Genomic DNA, 27,085 nt, shown 5'->3' with positions numbered 1-27,085 from the left:
CATGTGTTGCACTTGGTCTGTCAATACAGGGACGGTTAACGGTCGTCGCGGATCACGCTGGAGTTGTCATTCCATTATGTCCCATATGTGCTCGACTGGAGACAGTGCTGGTGATCAAGCAGGCCAATGTAGAGCACAATGGGTTACAACAGCGGTATGTGGGCGAGGGTTATGTTATTAGAAAACAACCTCTGAAATGCTTTTCATGAATGGCAGCACAACAGATTGAATAATCAGATAATTTTGCAGCCAGGGTGCGCGGAACAAACACGAGAGTCGTACTGCTGTCATACGAAATCGCAGACCAGATCGGAACTCCAGGTGTAAGTCCAGTGTGTATATGACCTTGGCAGGTTGGTCGCAGACCCTAAACTGGCATCATCCTAGCCAACACTCTGCCATCACTGTCATCGAGGCAGGGCCAGCTTTCATCAGAAAAAACAACAGACTTCGACCCTTCCCTCCAGTGAGTTCTCGTTGGACACCACTGAAGTCGCAGATGTTAGTTTGGGGTCAGTGGAATGCACACTACAGGGGTCTGGCTCCGAACTGTCCTTGCAATGACCGACAGTAACAGTTCATTGTGTCACTGTGGTAACAAATGGTGCTCGGATCGCTGCTGCACAAGCAGTACGATGCTCCAGAACCTCACACCAGAAACGATGGTCTGCCCTCTTGGCAGTGCCACGAAACCGCACGGATCCCAGTCTTCTTGCGACCATTTATTCTCGTCACCACCACTGCCAGCAATTACGTACAGTGGCTACAATCATGCCAAGTCTTTATGCAATATATCAAAAAGAACGTCCAGGTTCTCGTATCCCTATTACACGAGCTCGTTCAAACTTAAGTGCTGTTAATAGTGTCTTTGTCGCCTTAAAGACGTTCTTGACTAAGATCAACTCACCACGTCAATCGCAAAGGTAACGAACGATCACGTCCGTGCCAGCGTGTACTTTAAGCAAACCTGATTTTCATCCTCTTAGTGGTGCCACTAGCGCCTCTCTTGTGCGACTGGCGCGAACTCTGTATAGATACCTTTCAGACGTAGAAACACGCCTACAAACTTTTGTTCATGTCGCACAGCTCCTCCTCGGTATCTGGATTTTCATCTGTGTATTTCATTCCAGTGTTGTGAGAAATTATCTGCATCTGATGGGGTACAAAAAACACACTGCTTGTGGACGAAATTCGCTTGTTAATATACGAGTATATGCGAAAATTTCTTAGAAGACATCATAGTCGCCGTTGACTGTATAAAATATTTATTGTTACTATTGCAATTTCGGCCTTATGGTGATTTTGGAATAACACTGCAAAAATTTCCGAAACACAAAAATACAAAAGTGAAACACAGGATGTATATACATAATTAAGCAAACATTTCTTTAAGAAAGTAGTTCAATTATAAAAATTTAAGATAAATGTACATTACTTACATTCTGTCAGAATATAAAACTATCTGACATGTCGTCGTCAAAATGCAGCCTTTTGACTGTGAGAGTCTCACAAGATCGGATGACTACGACACTTATTACATGGTAATATGGTAATTATCTACTTAACTGTCGATGTTACCATCGTTGTAATAATCTATCACACGTACAAGTTCAGGTGCACTGACATGTGGAGCTAAGTCAGTTGGCGCGAAAATACATATACTAAAGATACTGCCTGTGCACGTAGCAAAGATAGTGCACACGAAGGATACAACTTATGAGCTTTATATCGTAAAGTCTTTTCATCTGTCGACATCATACAGCTTACTAAATAGTGCTATGATTGTAATGGGGAGTAGGATAGGCTGGGAATATTTATTTACAACATAATGGAGGATAATACATGTGTTATCTGTTAATAAGCTCTCACATTGATTTAAGTGCTCGTAAATGAGATGAAGACAGAGATCTGATATGTAATACTTTGTATGCGTATACATTTTACGAATATGAATGGCTTAAAACGCTCGCCAGCAATCCAATTCACTGTGCAGCACCACAAATTCTGCCAAAACATCACAATGCCTACACACAAATACAGGATGCATCCTTCAACCAGGCTCTATTATAGCAAACAGGACTGAGTAAATATGTATACTATTCCATCGAAATGGTTTAAAATGTTTTCGGTAAGTGTCCAAAATAACAGTACAGTTCTATTAACTACTGTTGTAGTAGATTGATACAATAAATCACATTCTTCGGAAATGTCGAGGCTATATTTCGTTTATAACACATACACAAATAAAATACATTTGAGTATGCTTTTCTTCCCTCGTTATAGTCGATAAACTTTTCTTTACAGTAAAATACACCAGGATTACTGATAAAATTTGTTGCTTCTGATTTAAGACAAAACCCGTCAGATACATCACATAAAAATTGGCGATCTTAAAATACATAAAATAACTGAATAGATACATTACAAGTGGTAGCGGATATGACATTACACAGTTTCTAATTTAATTTTTAACTATCTACGTATTTTTTTTTTAAAAAAACCTCGTTTACACTCTTGTCTATACAAAATGTCAGGGTGGTAAACTCCCATCAGATGTCACCGTATTGCGCCTGTAAGCCATTTTACATTCTATCATTTGTACATAAAACGGACTGGAAATTATCTAAAAATCTTTTATTTTTTAAATCAATTTGATCATTAAGTAGGTCATTGGGACGATTTTTAATACAGTTGTAAATCTCTTTCTTCTAGAATGTTCATAATTCTACTTTTAGGCAGAATAAGCAGTATTTTAAGGGATAAATCTATGCTGTTGGCCATATGTTTACTCTCAATTAAGTGTTTGCTAAAGGTAGAGGTGTTGCTCTCTGTCTGCCTGACGTTCTTTAAACCTGTCGTTAAATGCCAGCCCAGTTTGTCCAATATAACATTTTGTGCATGAGTCACATTCTATTCTGTAAACCCCTGATCTTGCAAACTGGTTTGTGCTACCTGTTCCATGCATGAATTTTTTACTTAATGTATTGTCTGTGTCAAAGCTGATACCTACGTTGGTTTTCTTTAACATCTGTGCAATTCTGTCTGATACTACTCTTAAATATGGTAATTTGGCAAACTTAGTTGTTTTATAGTTAACATCTCTTTAAAGTGTGATTTCATCTGTTATACCTGCCCTGCCTTTTTTAACTTTCCGTTCAAATAGGTCTGTGACCATTTCCGCTCTGAAACCATTGTTGATCCCTACTTCCTGCAAGATATCTAGCTCCTTGTTTATTTCGTCATCGTATAGCGGAAGATTACTTAACCTATATATCAGAGTTAAAATAGGCTCGCTTCTTGCCACCCAGTGTGCCATGAAATGTTTGCTTAATTATGTATATATTCCCTGTGCTTCACTTTTTTATTTCTGTGTTTAGGTAACTTTTGCAGTGTTACTTGAAAATGGCCATAAGGCTGAAATTACAATAGTAACAATAAATATTTTATCCAGTCAACGGCGACTATGATGTCTTAAGAAATATTATATGACTGTGAATCCCAACTATGAGAAGTTAATCATATACGAAAATGTTACCTTACGCTGCCACGGCATGGGGAGAAATGAGCTGGGGATAAGGTACGGGTACATAATTCCATGCTGCTTGAACTGTACCAGACACCCTCTATCGTAGGACGCTGAGATTTGTGGGATGACGAAATGTTTTCAAATGGTGAGAGCTATGGAAAATGTCCTAGCCAGGACAACAGTAGTGCCTTCTGTATCGAGGTAGGTCAGGGCATCATGCAGTCTTGCGACCTCGAAAACAGAGCACGTTCGGAGCCGCCACACATTGATACTTAAATGTTAATCGAATTCGGAGACCTGGGAATCGTCTGAGAAGATGGCGTGGTGCCACTCTTGAGTCCAATGTTGCCGTTGGGCGTAGAATTGTCTGCGCACCTCTAATGCCGTCAGAGAAAGCCGAAACAACGGTCTGCCCGTTTACAGCCCGTCGGGCTGCAGACAGTCACACTGGGCATCTGCATACTTATGTTGCAGCAGACAAGCCCATTTTCTGATTAGGTGTAACTGATGTGACGTGGCTGTAGGATCCTGCATGGTTGTGTGTCTGGCCTCTCGGGCGCTAACCGCGCGGGGGCCCCGGCATGCTGCATGGCGTATGGCCCTCCTGAACCCATAGATTCATATTCGCCCGACAGTGGTGGGATTTCAACAAATGTCACCGACAATATCGCAGAACGATAGACCGTACGATTCTACCATAGTGGAATTCCGACACGTGCTAATAAGCGTTTATTCCCCTTCCACGGAGTGTAACACAATCTTCTCACAAACAACGAACATTCAGTTGCGAGATTTGCATACGGAACCCGCCGCATATTATTTCCTTACGCTCTTCCCACTTTGTGCAGCTGTGCTGAAACGCTGATCATTTGCATATGCAGGTACGTCATTCCAGTTTGACCTTTGTTCTAAGCCGCCTTCACGGTGTTCAGTTTTAATGGCCAGCAGTGTATCATCTCGTGCGACAGCTTTGCATCGGACCGACGTCACCGTAAGCGCCGCCGCATAGGCAGAGAATCGCGCAACCAACGCAACAGGTTAGAGCGGGGAAGGGAGCAAGTGTTTGGCGCGGCTGCGTGCCGGTGCCGTTACGTTGCGGGCTGCGCGCCCGCGGCAAGGCGAGGCGAGGGCAGGCGGGCCGGGGCCGAGCTAGCTGAGCGGCATTCCAGCGGCTCGCGGAGGCGGAGGCGGCAGGCCGCCCCACGCCACGCCGCGCCGCACCATCACACGTGTCGTACACGCGGCCGGAGCGCAGCGTCAATATTTGGACGCCGCCGCCGCTCCGCACACGCTACTGCTGCACTCTCGCCGCCAGCAGGTGCCGCGGTTACACACACTTGCGCCCAGCCTTCAGTCCACGAACGCGTCCAGAACACTAGCTAGAGGCGAGTTTGACACTAACGTATTTGTCACTCTAACGTGAAACACACTAATGTTACCCTCTGAGAAGGGGAAGGCCTCAGACACGGGCAACCGATTCGGCTCTAATTTGACAGGTCGCTTGTGTACAATCTAAAACGAAAGACTAAGATATTTTGGGTCAACACCCCCGCGATTTTGAGAAAATCACCCCCCTGAAGGTTATGACGAGCAATCGACTGAAAAATTGGAGGGATCGATAGATAATTGCAATTAGAGCATTTTTCATCATCAGGTATGGGGTCCGCAAACGCAAACTTTTCCAGAAATCGAGGATAGAAACTTTTACAACTGCCGCTTCTGTACCCACATGGTAAACGCTTTTCGCCGACAGCGCCGATAGCGCAACGGCCAGGTAAAGCCGGCACGGTAGCTCAGTGTGTTCGGTCAGAGAGCTGGTTGGACTCTGTAATAAAAAAACTGAGTGGAAGGATCAACAAACGAACTTGAACGCGGATGTCATGTAACTTCCGCAACGACCAAATCCAACGATCAACAACGAACAAAATGAAAAAAAGAAAAAAAAAACTTAACTGTCTGGGAATCGGAAAACCCGGGTTCGAATCTGGAAGAAACCTAGCGGATGTTACTCTTGTCGTTTGTATTTTTCCATATCTCAATTGATAGGAATAGCAGGGTTATTTGCCTAACTTATTATTATTATCATTCCTTATTGATTTACTTACCTCATTGACTCTCCTATCCCTATCAATTGAGATATGGAAAAATACAAACGAAAAGAAGAACATCCGCTAGGTTTCTTCGAGGTTCGAACTCAGGTTCACCGATTCCGAGCCAGCTACGTTGGCCGTTGCGCTATCGGTGCTGCCGGCGAAAAGCGTTTACCATGTGGGTACAGAAGCGTAGGTTGTAAAAGTTTCTTGCCTCGATTTCTGGAAAAGTATGCGTTTGCGGACCCCATACCTGATGATGAAACATGCTCTATTTACAATTATGTATTGATCCCGCCAATTTTGAGTCCACTACTCATCATAACATTTAGGGGTGATTTTCTCAAAAAAGTGGTTGTGTTGACCCAAAATTTGATTCCTTCGTTTTAGGTTGTACACAAGCGACCTGCCAAATTTGAGCCGAATCGGTTGGCCGTGTCTGAGGCCTTCCCCCTTGTGAGATGATTTCGAAGTTTGACCGCGCGTACGTCTAACGGACAAAGCTATCTGACTGTCATTTTGCATATGGCGAAATTAACAGAAAATCCAAACGGACTTTAACCCTGGCTATTAATGAAAGAGGTAAAATCATAAATGAATGAAAAAATGAACGGTCGCCACCCCAATTAGGCACATTAATTTGGAATATATATTTGAGAAAATTGACTATTGGTTATTGAAGTTACTTTCGTTGAGATTTCCCTTTGAATAGCACACAGGATACAAACTCACGTAGTCCACTTTGAACTCTGTGTAGCAGCTGTTACCAATAACGCGCACACCAGTAAATTGTAGGAAGTACATTTACACCAAGCTCATACTAATGACCGCTACACTCAAGTGCATTACTTAATCAAATACTGAAATGTTAAGTGCAGAACTAGATTTGGACATGAGGGGCTTTTATCTTCACTGACATGAGAAAAAAACTATGACTAATAATATCATAAATACACTGCTTAAGCTCCTCTACATGCATCAGTTTTTCCTTAGTAACAGTAATAGTTCAATTTTTTCCTAATAGGTGGAGAATATGATGGGGACCCATAAACTAGTGTAGACTCACTGGTCAACGTTCTTTGATTACCCCCGTAGAGAAGACTAATTCAAAAAGCTAATATTCACTTCACTTGGAGTAGTTCATAATTTACTTTGCAAGACAATAAACTACAACACTTGGCTTAACTTAAAAAAATGAACCATTCATGATAAAAATCAAAACCACACTATTTTTTAAAATGAGCATAACGTATTTGCCTTTTCATCATGTGACAATAATATTTACACACTCTTGCACTGTAATCCTACAAAACTATATTTTGTAGGAAACTAAGGATCTAACTTCTCTTATGGTTTTAACTTTAACTACTCCTTTTACATAAGACAATAAATCACTTTTAAACCCTCGAATGCAGGAATTTTTCCATTTAAATCAGGATACTCTGTTCCAGTAGCACTTAGGTGAGGACTCTGAGTAAGTTCTTGATCAGGATAGAAAATATGATTCCGGACACGAATTTATGTTTTTTGAGTATTACTGGAACAACACAAAAATTAACTTTGTCCATGTCTATATACATTACTGAATGTATGAAGTCAGTGAAGCAGTGGCGATGATTGGTGGCAAGCGACATGGCGGCTAACTGTACTGACGGCTCTTTATGTTCGAATGCTATATTGAAAGATGTAACTGTACTCCTTACTGAAGTGGAGACTTGAGTGCGCTAGAATATTTGCCGGGATTGTCTGCCTCTAGAGGGCAGTATGCTGCTAAATGACGTGTGAATGGGCTTTTGACACACGAAATTCAACAAAAAAGAAACAATTTACAAACGAACAGACAGTAACACCGCCGTTGCTTCGTTACAAGAAGATATAATCAATTCCCGTCGTGTGTTGAATACCAAATTGATTAATGATGGAACCACCGTGCGTACACTACTGCTGTAAAAATTAATTCATGTTCACGGTAACTTATGCTTATCACAATTTGGTTCGAATGGAAAGAATAAGAGAGAAACCCTTGTTTACATTATTTCCTGAATATTTGGAAAAACGAAAGGATGCCAACGATTACAGCGCATGCTAGGTAATTCGCTTCTTAAACTGAGTAGTTCGTAGTCGAACTCTTTTTGACATTGCTGCCGTATGCCAGTGATAGGCGAGGAAACAAGAAACAACCTTTCAATTAATTGCTGTCTTACCACAAAATATCTCGGCAATGCAATGGGAAAAGAAACACGATAGCCATGGTGTTATAGGTGCCTATGTACCCACGTTACTAGCATTTTAGGCGAAAGACATTTAATTGGCGAGATTAAGTGGGCGCAGCGTCAGAGAGAAAGCCGTTTAAAAGGCTGGAAAATTGTACTGCGCCTTAGTAGAATATAGCATGCGAAAGACCGTGACATTTCGACTAAATTATGCAGCTATCTACTCTGATCTTAGAAATTCTTCCACGCAGCTAATAAGACAACCGCACAGGCAAGCAGGTGCATTTCTCTAGATGTTTACTATCTCAACAAGCAAAAGCACCTTTCGTTAAATGAGCAAGACCGCGCTCCTATTTACATTTCGTCGCTTTCTAATGTTCCATGTAAGTATTTAGCAGTAGTCAGCTTCATCGTTGCTTGACCTTCCTCTCAGCGTATTGTATGCTGTTAATTATGCTTTGTCTATACGTATCGACAATTCATTGTATTTTAAGTTAGCAGTTCGTTTAACAACTATGTCGTCTTCTTCTTCTTCTTCAGTGCAGATACTGGTTTGATGCAGCTCTCCATGCTACTCTATCCTGTGCAAGCCTCTTCGAGTAACTACTGCAACCTACATCCCTTTGAATCTGCTTAGTGAATTCATCTCTGTCTGTCGTCCTCTGCGATTTTTACCCTCCACGCTGCCCTCCAATACTAAATTGGTGGTCCCTGGTGCCTCAGTACGTGTCCTACCAACCGGTCCCCTGTTCTTGTGCCACAAACTCCTCTTCTCCCAATTGTATTCAGTACCTCCTCATTAGTTCCGTGATCCACCCATCGAATCTTCAGCTTTCTTCTGTAGCACCACGTTTCGAAAGCACCTATTTTCTACTTGTCTAAACTATTAATCGTGCATGTTTCACTTCCATACATGGCTACACTCCATACAAATACTTTCAGAAAGGACTTCCTGACATTTAAATCTATACTCGACGTTAAATTTCTCTTCTTCTGAAACGCTTTCCTTGCCACTGCCAGCCTACATTTTATATTCTCTCTACTTCGATCATCAGCTATTTTGCTCCCCAAATAGCAAAGCTCATCTACTACTTTAAGTGTTATTTCCTACTCTAATACCCTCAGCATAGCCTGATTTAATTCGACTACATTCCATAATCCTCGTTTTGCTTTTGGCGATGTTCATCTTATATCCTCCTTTTAAGACACTGTCCATTCCGTTCAACTACTCTTCCAGATCCTTTGCTGTCTGAAAATTACAATGTCGTCGACAAACCTCAAAGTTTTTATTTCATCTCCATGGATTTTGAGTCCTCCTCCAAATTTTTCTTTTGTTTTCCTTGAACAACATCGGGAATAGGCTATAACCCTCTCTCACTCCCTTCTCAACCACTGCTTCCCTCGAGTGCCCCTCGGCTCTTGTAACTGCCATTTCGTTTCTGTACAAATTGTAAATAACCTTTCGCTCCCTGTATTTTACCCCTGGCACGTTCATGATTTGAATGAAGGTTTTCCAGTCAACATTGTCAAAAGCTTTTTCTAACACTACAAATGCTAGAAACGCCACAAAGCGTGAAGTGGCTTGCGGAGTATGGATGTCGATGTATATTTGCCTTTCCCTAACGTATCTTGTAAGGTAACAATACAGCCTCAAAACTGCAAGCTAACACACACCTCGGTAGTGAATTTCACATTTTTGGCCTTTTGTTGAGATTTAATGCACCATCGACCAAAGGAATATAACAGACGAAAGATACAACTAGATTAAGCACTGTTTTGGAGAAGGATTGGTAGAAAGCTGGTTTAATGGACCTTCTCGTATATTACCACTGAGAAAATTAACCCATACTAAGCGCTAAGATACTTGCTTTACAGACCTGCGATGTGCGTGCCGTTGCGTCAGCAGCACCAGTACTAGATAGAACAGAAGAAACCTATGTGTGAGAAGAAAATAAATCTGATGTTATTCCAACAAATACTTGCTGGTTATTGCAAAGAAGGAAGCAGCAACTACACACTGTTAATGCCATCTATTTACACAAATAGCGCCGTTACCGGATCGAACCGACAGGTTATCTTCAGACGGCTGTTAACGTTTCTATTACAGTAGTAGTTGTTTACACTATTTTTCGGCTGTTTTTCCCTCCTTGATGTCAAAGTTCCTTGGGGTGGTGGTGTCCTAAGAAAATTTGGAACAAATCTGCTATTGGATTGTAACTGTACCTAGTAACGTCATTCTTGGAACGCCGTCTGGAGCATCATTGTTGCGACTTCCCTTGATGCAGCAGCAGCAGAGAGCATTATTTACTTTCTAAAACTTTTAGATGCCGGAACGCGCTTCTACAACCAGAAAACCACCCTCCCTCAAAAGCTAATGGATTTTTTTTTTTTTTTTTTTACAAAATGCTGTTCTGAAATTCACATTTTAGAAAATTTCTTATAATTAAAACACAAACCACAATATTTAATATAAGCAAAAGCCGCTACCTTCTGTTACTACATCAGTGGTACTTTGGTCGGCCTAGTTCTTCTCTATACATATTGGCGCAAATCTGTAGGCTTTGTGAATAGGACGCCATGTTTTCAACTGCTGCCAGCCCCAATGTTCAAACAGGTCATCTGTGGCTGCTCTGCGAAAGTATGTCCAGTATTAATTAATAAATAATTTAGTGATCAATATATTCCTGGCGCATCGGCTTCACGTACAATTCAGACTTCCCCAAGAGTCGTGGAAGAAAAAAACACGTGAGATGGTAAACGGTGTTAGATGTTTTGTAAATGCTTTAAATGACATTTGTGTTCTACTCGTTGAATCTATTACAAGTGAATGTAATGTGCCATCACTACCAATGCACCAGACCGGTAAGCGGCGCCGTGCGCGCAGGTGATCAGCAGCTACGGCATGAATTTCGACGCGGAACGAACAGGATTTCGTGAAAGCACATAACACAGACGCCCTTGTTGAAACACTCCATACGTATTTACTTCTCATTGACATTCATAACACGAAACGCCGCCATGATACTAGATCGCTCAGGTTGCTGGCTGACGTAAGCAAAAGATGATGTACCAACCGGCGATGCTCAACTAATCTTGGGTATACTGAAGAAACAAACAAAACTCACTCACTCACTCACTCTTCGCCTGCATCGTATTACGTTGGTCACCCGTTTCCACGTTCAGTGGTGCTTGCGCAGCGGCAATGAGTTACGTTGCGATTTGACACAAGTGTACTCTTAGATCTCTGGTGCCGACTTGTTCCAGTGAGTTCGGAAAAAATTCTCTGGGCAGTGCCGGAACGCCGTTCCGGCCGAAATTAAGCCCTGGCAGGGAGGTGCTTCCAATAACACTGGAAACCGGACTCTCCTTATCGTCTTACGGTTTTGGGACCTGGCGTCATAGTACGGAATGTCACTGCGTACCCACCACGAACTTCTCTGATTCGCATAGACGCTTATCTGGCCAACAGCCGTCATTTCTGTCGTGTTAAGGCCAGTGACTGTCTTCCTGAGGCCTGCGCGGTGCTACGTTTCAGAAAAATAACCTAAGACCACGTGTTCCCCGTGCTGTTCTGACCGAACTCAATACAAAGGGTGTGACTATTGTCCCAGCAAACACATTCTCCAGCAAAAACATCTGGCTACCACTTTTAGGAAGTCTGGCACAACACTCCATCAGGTACCAGAATTTATTAACTTCGCTGAGTTGAATCTAAGTAACGTACCCCTATCTGTCAGTCAAGGTATGTTCCACTATGCCCTAGTGGGCCAAAATCCTTAGTTGTGATATTGTTAATATTTGCAGCCATTTTCCTCGGTTGCTAGTAAGAACTTCAATTATGGTTTATCATGAAGATAAGAAAACTTCCGTCTTTTGCAACTGAAATTTATTCGTGAGTATCAGACATGTTTCGCCTGTTCATGTTAGTAATCTTCAGTGATCTATAACACAGATGAAATTATTAAATTATATATTGATCTGAGAGTTATTGTGATTCTGAGTCAATTTGTTTAGCTCCATTTCTGTTTACAATTCTATGTTTGTGTTTCTCGTGTACACTGCTTTTTGTGTCCTGTTGATGCAGCCGTTTGTTATTCTGTATGTGCAAAATTCATGTTGTGTAAGTTCCTGCCAGCAAATATTTCTTTGCACATAACCTATACTGTAGAAAACAGCCCATGCTTAAACGGGTCTTGGTCACATGCCTTACAGCTAACAGAGGGGTCATGGGAACTGACTAAGAGATTCTGGGACAGTGGAATGGGGTACTGGGATTGCAAAAGATAAAAAATTCCATCTTTATGATGAAACAGTTTTGCTACAAAACACCTATAAATTTGATCATGCATTACCCCAAGTACGCTGTAAGTTTACACACACAATACTTAAAATTTCATTAATTATTACTATTATCCATCCTAGCGTTGCAATTATATGTCTAACGAAGTCGATGATGCATATGGTTCGGACTTTTTTTTTTACAACATAACACATACGCACAATGTGGAGAGTCACTATGCACTTCAGAAAAATTTAATGAGTACAGTGTAAAATGCGAAGCGATGTAACAATATCCACCCACATTCGTGCCTAATGTACGTAACTCGGGAAACAGCAGACAACACAGCGCGCTCACCGCAGCAGGAGTTTTGCGCTCTGCATACGCCGGCTTCGCCCCCTAGCGGTACCGACGACTCGAAACCGCAATTACAACGGACCACATGCACGCGATGCGTAGTGGCCTGGCCTCTTCGTGTCATACGGCTTCCGTGACTGCCGCGATCCGCCGGCAACGCCGCGCGGCGTCCGCGTACAATTTCCGGTGACCAGACGGTGTCGACAGAACGCCAGCGAGTCCGCCGCTGGCGAAACAGGAAGACCGCTGCCTGCCATCTTATCTCCATCTCATCGAAGTCTGCAGGGCAGCCAGGAGAGGCGCAACAGCTCTGGAAGATCAGAGTACTCGGCAGCTGCGTGACGAGTGGAAAGAGTGTACAAGGGGGCATGCGCTGTAGTTAAACACACACACACACACACACACACACACACACACACACACACACACACACACAGTTTTTATCTAATCCTAGATTATTCTGTTTGGTGAAAAATTATAAAGTAATACACAAAATCTACCTAACTGAAAAGTTCCTCTCGTTCGTGCCTCGGAAGCTAGAGCACACTCCCTCTTGACGACGCGTGGCGCCTGAACAAAATTACGCTAAGCACAGTTCCGCGGATTTGATCAGAAAAGTTTTTGGGTGGAACGGGATTAATTCCCTGCTCTGCTACACTAACAAATCAGTCTAAATAAGGTTCACCTGCCTCGCTTTGACGTCCGGTACAAGACAAATTCTCACTACTCCGATATCAATAACTGAAGTCCTTCAGCTGTATAACTACTACACCCAGAAAGAGTCCGATATCCGACCACTGGACTAGGAAGCACACCGCCTGAAGTCCCTACACAGCCTCTAACTGGCTCCTACAACTTCCGCCAATCTCCACGCTAAGAAACAGAAATACAGTTCCGCTACGGTCGCAGGTTCGAATCCTGCTTCGGGCATGGATGTGTGTGGTGTCCTTAGGTGAGTTAGGTTTAAGTAGTTGTAAGTTCTAGGGGACTGATGACCTCAGAAGTTAAGTCCCATAGTGCTCAGAGCCATTTGAACCAGGAATACAGTTCATTGACAAAGCAAAATTCTCACTAAACTCATTCCCATGGAAACAAATGGGATTATTTGCTTAAATTTAAACATCGCCATGTCCGTCTCTTTCTCTACACACTATCGTCCATGTAACTGCTGGCTTCGCTATCTGATTTAATGGCTCTACCCACCGACCACGTGCATCCTTAACTGAAGACAACACTCGCCTAGAATATCGGAGAGTTCGACATAAAATCAGTCTGCGCTGGGAATGCACTTACGGAACGTCTCATAGTTGTGTTGTGGAAGGAACAGCTCTTATTGTTTACGAAAAATCACCCTGTCCGCAATTCACCATTTTTGTTATGGTTTAACTGGTTTGATGCAGCTCTCCATGCTACTCTATCGCGTGCAAGTCTCTACCTCCGAGTAACTACATACTTTTCTATCCGCTTACTGTATTCATCTCCTAGTTTCCCTTCATTTTAGCCCCCCCCCCCACCCCAATACCATTAAATACGAAACTGATGGTCACTTGATGTCTCAGAATGTTTCCGATGAACCGATCCTCCTTTTAGTCAAGTTGTGCCTCAAATTGCTTTTCTCCCCAATTGTATTCAGTGTCGCTTCATTAGTCCCGCGATACACCCACCCAATCTTCAGCATTTTTCTGTAGCAGCATGTTTCAAAAGTTTCTATTCTATTTTGAAGCTTTTAGCGTCAATTTCTCATATCCATATCAAGCTGCACTCCAGATAAATACCTTCAAAAAGACTTCCTAGCTACTCCAAGATGGACACAATACCATTTAACTTCTATTTCCCGCCTGAACGGGACAAATGGGCGACGTAAGAGGGCGCTGTCGTTTTTGCCTTGGTCGACATCGGCGAAGCTTTCTTCCGATGGAGTTCCACGGGATTAGCATCCAACAGACCGGCGAGCAACACTAGGCGTGATTGGACTCTTGTGAAGGACACTGATTTGACGTGACGAACTTCCATGTGTCGGCAATGCGGCCATGGAATGTTTTTGGGTTGCCCCGTGGCAGTTTCGCGTATTTCTGGTCAATTGTTCCTGGAAGTAATCTTATTAAGTCAATTCCATTGTGTCACCATAGCCAAAATGCAAGCTCAAAAAATTGTTCCATATCTCAATATTCTGTCGGTAGAATTTGGTCCACATCCTTGCTGACATTTTTTCTTGACGACACTTATAATGAAGCTGCTGTCCTAGCTGCTGATGTGAATAAGGTTACTTTTCTGCCTCGAAGGACAAGTCCTTATCTTCCAGACAATGCTCTATTTCTATATCGTGTATTTTAGATTCCAAAAGGTTAACTTTGATTTTGAAATAGTTTAGCGTCGATATTCTTCATTGGAATGGAATTTGTTATTGTCTTAAAGTTCTTTTTTTCGATTTGTTTACATGTTGAATTTTCAATTTGGAGCAATTAAAGACAGTCGACATGAAAAAGTAATTTTTTTGCAATACTTGGTATTTAACAAACTACTTGGCAAATACTGTGAAATATACTGCACGCAATGAGCCCAGTTCTGCCACGACCCTTACGCTATCAAAATGGAATGATCGCCTAGGCTGAATCGTAGTTGGAACAGTGGGCAGACTTTGTAATTGGTGAGATACTGGGAAAATCCTATCAGTGTATAAAGGAGAATGATTTTACGAAACTCCCGTGCGACTAATCCTACATCATTGCTCAAGTTTCTGGGACACGCACCGAAAAGGTTTATGATGTGATATCGAGTTTATTCGACGTGTCACAACACTGGTAGTCTCAAGCTTTGTTTGAATCATAGGAAAGAGTCACCGATACCCTGAAAGCGTAAACTGGTAGACAACTGAAGGTAGAGGCAAATCATGCGACAATAGAAAACCAACATGACACGAGAAACCTTGAGATACGCCACTACTCCCCTACGTATCGCTCGCGTGGGGAACGATGACAGGATCATGTTATTTACAGCACACACAAAGGGGCGTTTAAGCAGTCTTTCTTCCCACGCACCATACGAGAAGGTAAGGGGATGAACCCCTAGTAAGTGGCGAAACAAGACTGCCATGCTCTTAGTTGCGGCTTGCCGACTATAGATCTAGATTTAGGAAAACCACGTAAAATCACAATCCGGATGCCGAATGAGGATCTGAATATTTTAGTCCAGAATGTGAGAGTCAACTGCGCGACCTCTCAGTACGAATGGGAAGTATCTACCTGTAGTTCATTCCTCTCCTGTAAAAAAAGAGGTTCTCAGACATCAGCGCTGATGCCGCGCCGCGTTATCTGGAATTATAATGCAGCAAACTCAAGAGACTAAACCCGTCGGGACCTTCTTGAGTGCAACAAGGCCCAGACGATGTTTTGGCGTGTGGTTTGCTTGCAAAACCACGGCGCGTCCACGGGACGATTAATCTCCGCCAACACGCAACGCGGTCCCGTTTGAGCGATTAACATGCGCGCATCCATCATCGTTCCGCTCTACATGTGTCGTTTTCTCCGTGGCCACGACGGCTCGCTTTCCGGACCGTGGGTCAAGGAAGCCGATGACTATCACAACCGGTAACAACTAACTTGCCGGACTGATTAAGACATCAGGTCCACTTTCGAAGGTTGCGAGAGACAGGGAACATGTGAAGCAGGCCCCCAGTACATGTAATTGTTTATTACGTAGTCACTGTAAGACAATGGACAGTTCCAGGTGTGCGCGATGAAATTGTCACTCATTTAACATCTGTCGCAATAGTGTGCTTTCTCGATGCGTAAGTTTCATTACCTTCACGCACACATTGCACGAACCGCGTTCTGCTTAAAAAGCAATTATCTCGCCGTTTAAATCAAGGGTAGTACTATCAGATTACGAACTGTAATTTGGCTTGTGGAAAACATTTCTTAATTGCTTAGCTCCGAGTCTGGTTCGTATTTCCGACATGCAGTAGTCACCGAGAAAGAGGCACGGTTGCTAAAATGGGCAAAGTTTCCGTCTCACGCATTGCAGAAACTAACAGTCCAAGTATTCTGAGGAACATACCTATTTATCTAATCTAATGACGAAATGTTTAACTAATTAGTTTACAATCAGCTACTGAAAAGGGACCACCAACTGTGGAAACTTACTGGCACGCCTGTGAATTACAATATTACATCCAGATTTGCTTAAAAACTGATTTCAGTTTTGCAGACTTTTTCAAGCACCATCAATATTAACCGATGGTACTCTGCCTGCATTATATTGACGTAAGAAGTAATAATGTATATTAGTATTCGGCATTACTTATGTAACAAACTAAACACAGAAAATCATTTTAATAAATATGAAAGATGCAGGTGATATTCTCTTAAGATTACCTAGCGAATGATGTACGGTAGGTGCAGATGCTTCAAAGTTTTGTTGCCACTAGTCTAGTGTTGCGCTAAGAAACTATACTCTGAAAATTTAACGTCTGGTCATTCCGTAGCTGATCGACCACGGATGTCCACTTCTGATTATCGACATTTTCGTTCTAACCGTGGAAAATGCCTTATCTGCCAAACATTCTTTAAAATAATATACACGAATTTTTGTTAACAAAAACATACGCATTTTCACAGAAGACACTTACGAAAGTGCTAATACCGAACTGTTCAAGGGAAGCAGTTTATTTTAATTGTATTTGTAATTATGTGCCTACAAGTTTTTCAAAACTTACAGGGCAATCTACACTACTGTTCGTAAAAAGTGTAGCACTCAGTAGCAATCGTCTGCAGCACGTCACGCTATGAGGTCGTGTAGGACAGCGGAACCACAATAAATGATTTAAATGGCAGAGAAGTGGCGTGCAAATAGGCCCAACTGCGCCCTTGTTTGTGTGACCGGACAGGTCAATGTTGGGAAACGCCCAGTCGGTGCGGAGCTGTCATACGAAGCAGAAACGTGTAACCAGATGCAGCTATGCCTCGCCGGCATCTCAGAGTGGAATATCGACATGTGAGTGCGTTCGAACGGAGCAGACTGATTGGTCTCCGGGAGGCGGGTCTTCCGTGACGTTGCGACTCGTGAAGGTCATGCTGCTCCAACAGCGACTCGTATGTGCAACCAGTGGAGAGAAGAGGATCGTACACAGCGCCGACATGGAACTAGACGACACAGTGTGACCACAGCGCCAGATGACAGCGGTCATACCCGCTAGACCGTAACAGACGGAACAGCTGGCGTGACGCTGGAGCACCGCAACGGACGTGGACAAGTCTGGGTCGACGGTTCGATACCGTCTTCTCGGACTGGACTAGTAGCACGCATACCATTGTGTGTGCTTCCACTGACCAGAGCCGACGAACGTCGAAGACTGCAATGAGCACGTGAACGCCGACACCGGCGTGCTGTGGCAAAATGTGGTGTTTTCGGCCGAGTCCCGCTTCAGTCTCTCATACAGTGGCGGCTGCATACCCGTTCGACGCCGCCGTGGTGAACGCATAGGGTAGACTGTATTGCTGAGCGACGTAGCTCACAAACACCAAGTGTGATGATTTCAGGCACCATTGCCTATAATACGTGATCTTCCTTCCTACGTCTTGGGGTCAATCTGAACAGCTACCGCTACACCAAGGAGGTTTTAAAGCCTGAGTGCTGTCCCTCCTGCAGGCCGTTCCATATGCCAACTTTCAGTAGGACAACACCCGGTCTCATGTGGTGAGGAATGTGCACGCCTTCTTCGTAGAACGACGGATACCACTGTTTCCTTGGCCTGCCCGTCCCTCTGACGTGTCACTCAACGTACGAGTATATGACTGCGATATGGTCGGTGGGCAACATGTTCGTTCAGGCCTTCCTGCCGCCACAGTTGATGCCTTGTGGAAGCGCCTACAAACCGCGTGGCAGAGTATGCCCCAGTATAGTTGAGCGAGTTAGGAACACGAAAATGCTCAATGGTCAATAGATTTGAGTGAAGTAAGTACGGCTTTAGGGTGACTGCTTGAACTGTGGACATTGCTATATCATAATTTGAACAGTAGCTTACGAGAACTAAGAGCTTGTGATGAATTCGGTATCTTTGAACGGGAGGATAGCTCAGAGTGTGCCTTAACAGTATTAGTAGATCACAGCATTATTGCATCTGGGGGTGAGGGTGCTTCAGTCGGCTTATCGTGATGTTTAGCGAAGACACGCTGAATCACATAGTATATGCGCAACTGCCTCGAAATCATTCACAAGCGATCCGTTTTCCTCAGTCACCACCGTACTTGTTTACTGTAACGTCAATGTGTGTGTCTGTCATACATATTACTCGGTCAATGCCTCGCTTCGCTGATGCAAGCTGCGACCATCCACCGCAAGAGGGCTCCGAATTTTAGTGTGTAACATGGTGGCGTGTAACGCCACTATGTCGGGACGTAAGAGCCAGCGTGCTGCAGTTCTCTAGGAAACTGAAATCACCAATTCAAACATTTAGTACACACATGGAACACCATCTCCTTCAACACGACCATGCCAGACCACACACGAGAACTTGCGGCATCTGTAACAATCCGACACCTTGTGTTCACTGTAATCGATCATCCTCCATACACTCCTGACTTCGAACTATCCAATTCTCATCTGTTTCCGAATCTTAAATAATACCTTTGAGGAATTAGTTTTAATAGTGAAGAAGTGGTACAAGCAGAGGTTAGGTTATGGCTCCGACGACGAAGTCAAACTTCTACAGCGACGGTATCAACAAACTGGTCTTTGCTTGGGAGAAATGTGTTCGTCGCCAGGGTGACTATGTTGACAAATATGCAGACATGAAGAATGAGGGTGTACAATATCAATAAGGTTTTATTTAAAAAAAATTCACATGAAAAATCCGAAATATTCCTGTTCAGCGCGCCGGCGTTTGATAGTATCGTTTAAGTTTTCTTTACAATGCTGTCATTGTTAAGTATAGTTGAGCTGCCGGCGCAACGAGTTAAATCATTGTTCTTCGAAATGAAATACCTCCACCGGTGCTTCAGTGATGAACTGCGACAGTAATAGACGGTATTTAGCATATCATTTTCAAGCCGTCGAGGTGTTTTAGTCCTGTATTGGTATGGTAGTAGCCTCACGTAGTCTTCAGTTGCTGGGGGATGGGGTTCTGTCGATCTGAAGAGAATGGGATGGATTTGCCATAATCTTTCTAAAGATCTGAACAGTTAGTTTTACAGGGAAAGACATTTCTCATGATGACCGTTGCAGGAAGGGTTCCAAACATGGACGCCCATACCGGGGGGGGGGGGGGGGGGGGGCGGCGGCAAGAGGACGCCGCCCCCCACACTTATCTCTCAGTAAAAGAAAAAAATATAGTATAGTCAGCTGTTTTTAATTCAAGAAAATGATTTAGAAGTCGGTATTACGTGGGTACCCCCCCCCCTTTCCACCACAAACTATTGCATGGATTGCCTTGGTTCCAGATGTCAGAGGGCAGCACATTTCACGAGTGCTGTAAGCAGGAGCAGGGGATTGCCTACGACAATGCCTACTTTTTGCTTTCTCTTCCTGACTCGCTGAGCGGTGTGTAGTTTACGAAATCGAGGAAGTCGGCCAACAGCCCTCGTGCGGTTTAAGTGGCAAGCCATGGGCCCTTTGTGTTTTAACGCAGTTACAATTTCGGACTTACGCAGTGCGCGGTTCTCCATTATCGACGGAGTTATGTTTCTAGTACGGTAAGCCGATGAAGTATTCGAACGTGTGTTCCCGTGCTCGAGGTTTCTTTTGTTATGGTTTTAGGGCGCAAAACCGCTACGGTCATTATCGCCCGGTCTGTGACTTAGGAAAAGCTAAAAGACGAAACTGGAAACCAGCAGCAATGGGAGCAAAACTCAAAAAATCGGGGAAACCAAAAACAGAAGGAAAGCTTAAAAAACCCCTATAGAAGGGGGGGGGGGGGTTGTTGTCCCCAAAAAGAGCTTCAAATGACTGACGTCATTTCACTGGCACTAAAACTCGAGAACGCGGTCGGCTGATCGCGTGTCATCTGCTAAAATGGAACATATATCAGGCGACAGCTGTAGACGAGCGCGTAATGGAGTAAAATAGGGGCACTCAAGTAAAAGGTGTCTCACCGTCCACAGTTGAGAGCAGTGGGGACAGAGTGGGGGAGGATCGCCGCTTAAAAGATGTCGATGGCTAAAAAACACAGTGCCCTATCCGGAGTCTAGTTAAAATTACCTCCTCCCGACGACGCGTTCGGGAGGAAGAGGTCCAAGCACAAGGAAGAGCTTTCACGTCCCGCAATTTATTATTGGGAAGTGTCGACCAATGTGCGTGCCATAAAAGAGCAACACGACGACATAAAACACTCCGTAAATCGGCGAAGGGAATCATGAGAATAACTGGCCGAAGAAGAGAGACTGCTGCCTTGGCCGCTATATCGGCCGCCTCATTTCCACAGATACCAATATGTCCCGGGATCCAGAAGAACGCCACAGAGACGCCCCCCAAGTGGGTGCTCGAGGGTCGCTTACTACTTATGCCTTTCTCTGTTCTCTGGGATTACTGCGGTGTGAACTTTTCCGATGAGTTAAGAATTCTCAGGAATCGTGAAGCCAGTAGGTAGCCGGGTAGCATTGGTTTCGTGAACGAGACGGACTTTGTTAGGCTTAATCATGTCACCATTTTCTGTACAAAAGGTGACAGTGACGGTTATTTGACCTTTCCCCTGATGACACTGAACGGGGTTTCCGTCTGATGATTTGGGTGAATATCAAGGGCAATCAGTACTAGCCTTTCAGAGTATGCAGACACAATAGCGCCTTTCTTAGCAATCATATACAACCTCTCACTTGACGAAAGGTCTGTTCCTAAAGACTGGAAAGAAGGACAGGTCACACTAATATTCAAGAAAGGAAATAGGAGTAACCCATTGAATTACAGACCCCTATTACTGACTTCAATTTGCAGTAGGATTTTGGAGCATATACTGTACTCTAACATTGCGAATCATCTTTAAGAAAATCACTTGTTGATACATAACCATCACGGATTCAGAAAATGTCGTTCTTGTGCAACGCAGCTAGCTCTTTATTCCCAAGAAGTAATGAGTGCTGTCGACAAGGGATCTCAGATCGATTCCATATTCCTAGATTTCCAGAAGGCTTTTGATACCGTTCCTCATAAGCGACTATTAATCAAATTGCGTGCATATGGAGTATCGTCTCAGTTGTGTGACTGGATTCGTGATTTCCTCTCAGAGGTCACAGTTCGTAGTGATAGATGGTAAATCATCGAGTAGAACAGAAATGATATCTGGCGTTAGGCAAGGTATTGTCATAGTCCCTCTGCTGTTCCTGATTTATGTAAATGATCTAGGTGATAATCTGAGCTGCCCCGTTAGATAGTTTGCAGATGACGCTGTAATTTACCGTCTAGTACAATCAGACGATCAATTCCAATTACGAAATGATCTAGAGAGAATTTCTGTATGGTACGAAAAGTGGCAATTGGCACTAAACAAAGAGAAGTACGAGGTCATCCACATGGGTACTAAAAGAATTTTGGGTATACGATAAATCTAACAAATCTAAAGGTTGTCAATTTGACTAAATACTTAGGAATTACAATTACGAGCAACTTAAATTGGAAATACCACATAGGTAATATTGTGAAGAAGGCGAAACAAAGACTGCGCTTTGTTGGCAGAACGCTTAGAAGAGGCGACAAACCCACTAAAGAGACAGCCTACATTACACTTGTCCGTCCTCTGCTGGAATATTGCTGAGCTGTGTGGGATCCTTACCAGGTAGGATTGAAGGAGGACATCGAAAAAGTGCAAAGAAGGGCAGCTCGTTTCGTGTTATCGCGCAATAGGGGTGAGAGTCACTGATATGATACGCGAGTTGAGGTGGCAGTCACTGAAACAAAGGCGGTTTTCTTTGCGAACAGATCTATTTACGAAATTTGAATCACCAGCTTTCTCTTCCGAATGCTGAAGTATTTTGTTGACACCCACCTACGTAGGGAGAAATGATCATCATAATAAAATAAGAGAAATCAGATCTGGGACGGTAAGATTTAGGTGTTCCTTTTTCGCGCGCACCATTCGAGAGTGGAATGATAGAGAAATAGTATGAAAATGGTTCGATGAACCCTCTGCCAGGCACTTAAGTGTGAATTGCAGAGTAACCATGTAGATGTAGACAGTCGAAGGCGATTTACTGAACTGTTAACGCTAGATCTTTCCAATCAAATGGTCAGATGTAGGTATCTTACCTGAAAGCAATAGGGCTTTTAATTATCAACTTCTGGGTCGTAAAGCTTAACCCTGTTAATGGCTTGTGTTGCACAGTAGAAAATGAATCCGGATTCGCTAAAGACGTTTCCGATTAAATACGCGAAGCAGTGTGTCGCGTCCTTGCTCTCGCGCTGTACATCGCCAACTGTGCTTGGATTTAGGGCTCCGTGGCGAGTGACTTCGCACGACGCCACAAAAACTTCGAGGGCGGACCAAAAGAACGTTTCAGGTATTAGTAAAACGAGCCAGAAAAAAATTCTGTATTCAGAAACGGTGGAGGAGGTGACTTCATATAGTGATAAGTATGTGATTTCTCCCTTGTGTTAAGTAACAAGAGCAGAAAAATTCCAGATTTGTCCATTTTATCGACAATTTTGAAGGTGTGTGATGCAACTAAAAATTATCACAGTTTCCTCGTGAAGAAAATGTGATGTACTCCACTTTCTACAATGAAGCGTTTGGACTCAAGTGACTCTTCGTGAGCATGTAGCTTTTGCGCGCTCAAATTTCACATTCACAGTAGTATGTATGTGCCCTTTGATTGTAACCTATCTACCAGCTCAGGCACCAATACACAGCTGCACGAGCCCGACAGGAGTCTTTCGTCCCTTTGGCCCACGCAACCTGGCGGCTTCGGCGTGGTCACGCGCGATCATCGACTGCGCCCTCAGAATACAAGAAGAGCATTTCTCAGTCAGTTGGCCGCCCTCGCTGCGCGTACCTCCGTGCATCGAGTGACTGGGAGACACGCCAGCTGTCTGTGCCAATCACAGGTCTGGACCCTCCAACTGTCCCACGGTAGCGGCGATAGCATGTCCAGCTCAACGATGGGCAACTTGACCTGTGCAACCTGTCACAGTAACCAACATGCTTCTACGTCTGTTCGACGCCGGCCTTACCGCTTAAAGGAGGAACGACCATGAGTCACAGGAAAGAAAAACTTCAGTGTCCCGTTGATGAAGTTTTCACAGCTTACGATGGACGAGGATAGATGAAGGCTATCGGAGCTGCCTATTTAAAGCATCACCCCGGCATTCATCTATGAACACTATGAAAAAAAATACATCTATTGGAACTGGAGGTCCAAAACACTATCTTTCTTTGCAAATCAGGTAGGACGAGACTACAGGTCAGGGAAAAGGTACGAACAGATGAAATTTCAGAAGTTAAAAGTTTTTTGCATTCTACTCACAAGGCAGTGCATTTTTGTGTTATTCCTCTGGGTGCAGTCTGTACCCAGCAGAAACAGGTAATAGAACAGAAAAGCTAAAGAACTGTGCTGTATACGTTGGCTGTATTTGGTCACCAGAAGTGGGTCAAAGATACGCTGTACGACTGCGAAATGAGGATTCCACAGTAAAGGCAGTACACGCAGCACTTAAGAGTTACTGTTGAAATCTTTACAAATTACTCGAAGAGAAAGTAATTTTCCGTTCTTACGTTTCGCAGTTGGATCACAAAGACATCATTACAGATATTAAAGTTTATACACAAGCGCACGGGCTGTTTCACTGCACCGCAGTCGTGAATAGAACAGGAACTGGCCGATGTGTACACCCGTTCACATGGGACAGAACTACACACAGCTGTGTGGGTATCTATTCTGAAGTTGTGCACACTGACGACTTTGCTATGGATAAATATGAATGGCATGTGACTTTCATTTTATACTCCTTACGAAGACGATGTACCACATACACCAAGCACTTGAGAATGAGCAACTCCCGAAATTAGCCAACAGCCTTTTTAAGTAATAGCCTGATGGAAACAATGTTCTTTAAATAATCGATATAACACATTCTGTCACAGAACTGACCTCACACCAAATTGCTACGAGCATGAAGCTAGTGTACGAACATAATATGTCAACACTGACTGGTCACCAAACAGAAAGGTGCCTTTTAGAAGGTTGTGTTATGTACCTCCTGTGTTCCATACATAAGCTGAAGCGATCAAGCTATGAGCGGACCTGTTTGAGGTAGTGATACATAGGAAAAACGGAGAACTATCACAGTCCTGTCCAGGGGAGTACAAACAAAAAGCGTCAGCGATTCAAGAATATCTTACTGCCGACTACGACCGCTGGGAACAAATAATATGGTCCCGTGAATCTACTTACAATGTACCGTAACACAATACGTGTGTTAGTATGGTGTGAACCTGGGAGAGAGTGTGAATGCAGATAGTCTGTGCATTGTGAAGCATGGCGAAATGTGAAGCATGGCGAAGGTTCTTTAACGTTTTAGTTGACCATTTTTATCAGTAGTTCCGATGGTCACACACAGCTGAAGTAGCTGGAAGTCTCCATAAAAATAATTTTAATGACCATATTCGTTCAGAAGAAGCTTCCATTTTCTTTACAAATTATGAGAAAATTCAATAGCGAATCATTCGGAATTGGTTTGAAGCAATCTCCGCGGGTGCGTAGTGTAAACTGGCTGCCAAAGGGAGCATCTACATCTACATCGATACTCTTCAAATCACATTTAAGTGCCTGGCAGAGGGTTCATCCAACTACCTTCACAATTCTCTATTATTCCAATCTCATATAGCGCCCTTTAAGCTCCCAGGGATTCCAAGATTTTCGAGAGTCTTAATTTCAAGTCTGAAGTCTGATAACAAATGAGAATATTTTTTCCGTGTGAATTTCACATTGATGATTTTCTATTTTTGTTTCTACTTCTTCTGTGGAACCTTGATTCTTACCAAAGTTCATGATTCTAAGTCAACGAGAAGTGCCCTATAGACTTTGATGAGTTTGCAAGTATCCAAATGTATAACCTACATAGCGCATCTTTTGATTGCATTAACTTAGAACCTTCAATTTTTTTTACATCGCCAAGGGCCGTAGACGTTAGTATGCGACAAATTTCTATTAGAAGCGACTATCCTTTCCTGAGAAAAAGGGTCTTTAATAGTCAGACAGACAGACGACTAACGAAGTGATCCTATAAGGGTTCCGTTTTTACCGAATTAGGTACGGAACGTTAAACACACGTCTCATTAGAGGAGGCATGTTAATTAGGACAAATTTATCCTTATGTATGGTGGTAGGAAGAACTCCATTAACATCTGAAAAAAAAAACTTTTTTCTAAAAACACAACCATTTTCGCGGCCTGAAGCCGCACCATGAGGTGCAACCTACGCGGTGGAAAGCGAAGTACAATGTCACCACATTTTGTGCGTATTAAAATTAATAAAGGAATGTCTAAAATATACTCATAACGTTAAAAGGTCATAGGCATATATAATGCTCCTAGCCAAAATTTACTATTCAGAGAATATCGTCAATACTACGGCGAGAGGAAGGAAAAGATGTGTTCCATTTTTTAGAATTTGCCTGCATCTTTTTGAAAATATTTTGTAGCAAGCGGACGTTAAACGTTTTAAACAGAGGCCAAATTGTCGATAAATTCTCACTGCAAACAGGTACGCTGAGGAACTGAGCTGTTCAAGCCACGGAGAGCTGGCCAGAGCTCTAAACAAAAAAATGTTCTGTGGAACGAAAAACCAGTCCAAGTTGCAATTTTTTCCTTTTCATTCGTTCGATGACTAGTTTCGGGCCAAGGCCCATTTTTACATCAGAACACAGTCGAAAATGGCATTTCCGAATATGTTAAAAATGTGCGATGAACATATACAGCGCATACAGGTAATTCCAGCATACTAGAAGTTCGTAAAAAATTGTTCGCGTAACAAGAGTTCATGGGGACGCTATTGGATTGTGAGATGCAGAGATTCAAAAATACAGTGTTGAGAGTAGAAGTGAAGCAGCCATTAGATCCCTACCATAATCCAATTGTGCAATAAAAGGAGCCGAATCATTCTGAATCCAGAGTTAAGTTCTGTCAAAGGATGCACTGAGACTGACGGTCGTCACTTTGAACAACTGCTTCGTGTCACTGTTTTGGGACGATAACTTATTAAATCATGGGTGGTTTTATAAACATGTCAGCACCTGCCTTCTTGGGCTTAGAACTATAACATCCTCTACAATATATACACTGAGGTAACTAAAGTCACTGGATAGTGATATGCACATATAAAGGTGGCGGTAGTATCGTGTACACAAGTTATAAAAAAGTATTGCATTGTCGGATCTGTCATTTGTATTGAGGTGATTGATTATGGCCGCACGACGGGTATTAAACTTTGAACGAGTAACGGTAGTTGTAGCTACACGCGTGGGACATTTCATATCGGAAATCATTAACGAATTCAATGTTCCGAGATCCACAGTATCAAGAGTGTGCCGAGAATACACAATTTCAGGCATTACCTCTCATCACGGCCGATGCAGTGGCCGACGATCTTCACTTAACGACCGAAAGCAGCGACGTTTTTAGAGATGTCAGTGCTAGCAG

Source organism: Schistocerca cancellata, chromosome 9, assembly GCF_023864275.1.
Source record: "Schistocerca cancellata isolate TAMUIC-IGC-003103 chromosome 9, iqSchCanc2.1, whole genome shotgun sequence".
In the NCBI taxonomy this organism is placed as follows: Eukaryota; Metazoa; Arthropoda; class Insecta; order Orthoptera; family Acrididae; genus Schistocerca; species Schistocerca cancellata.
This window is presented reverse-complemented; position numbering follows the sequence as displayed.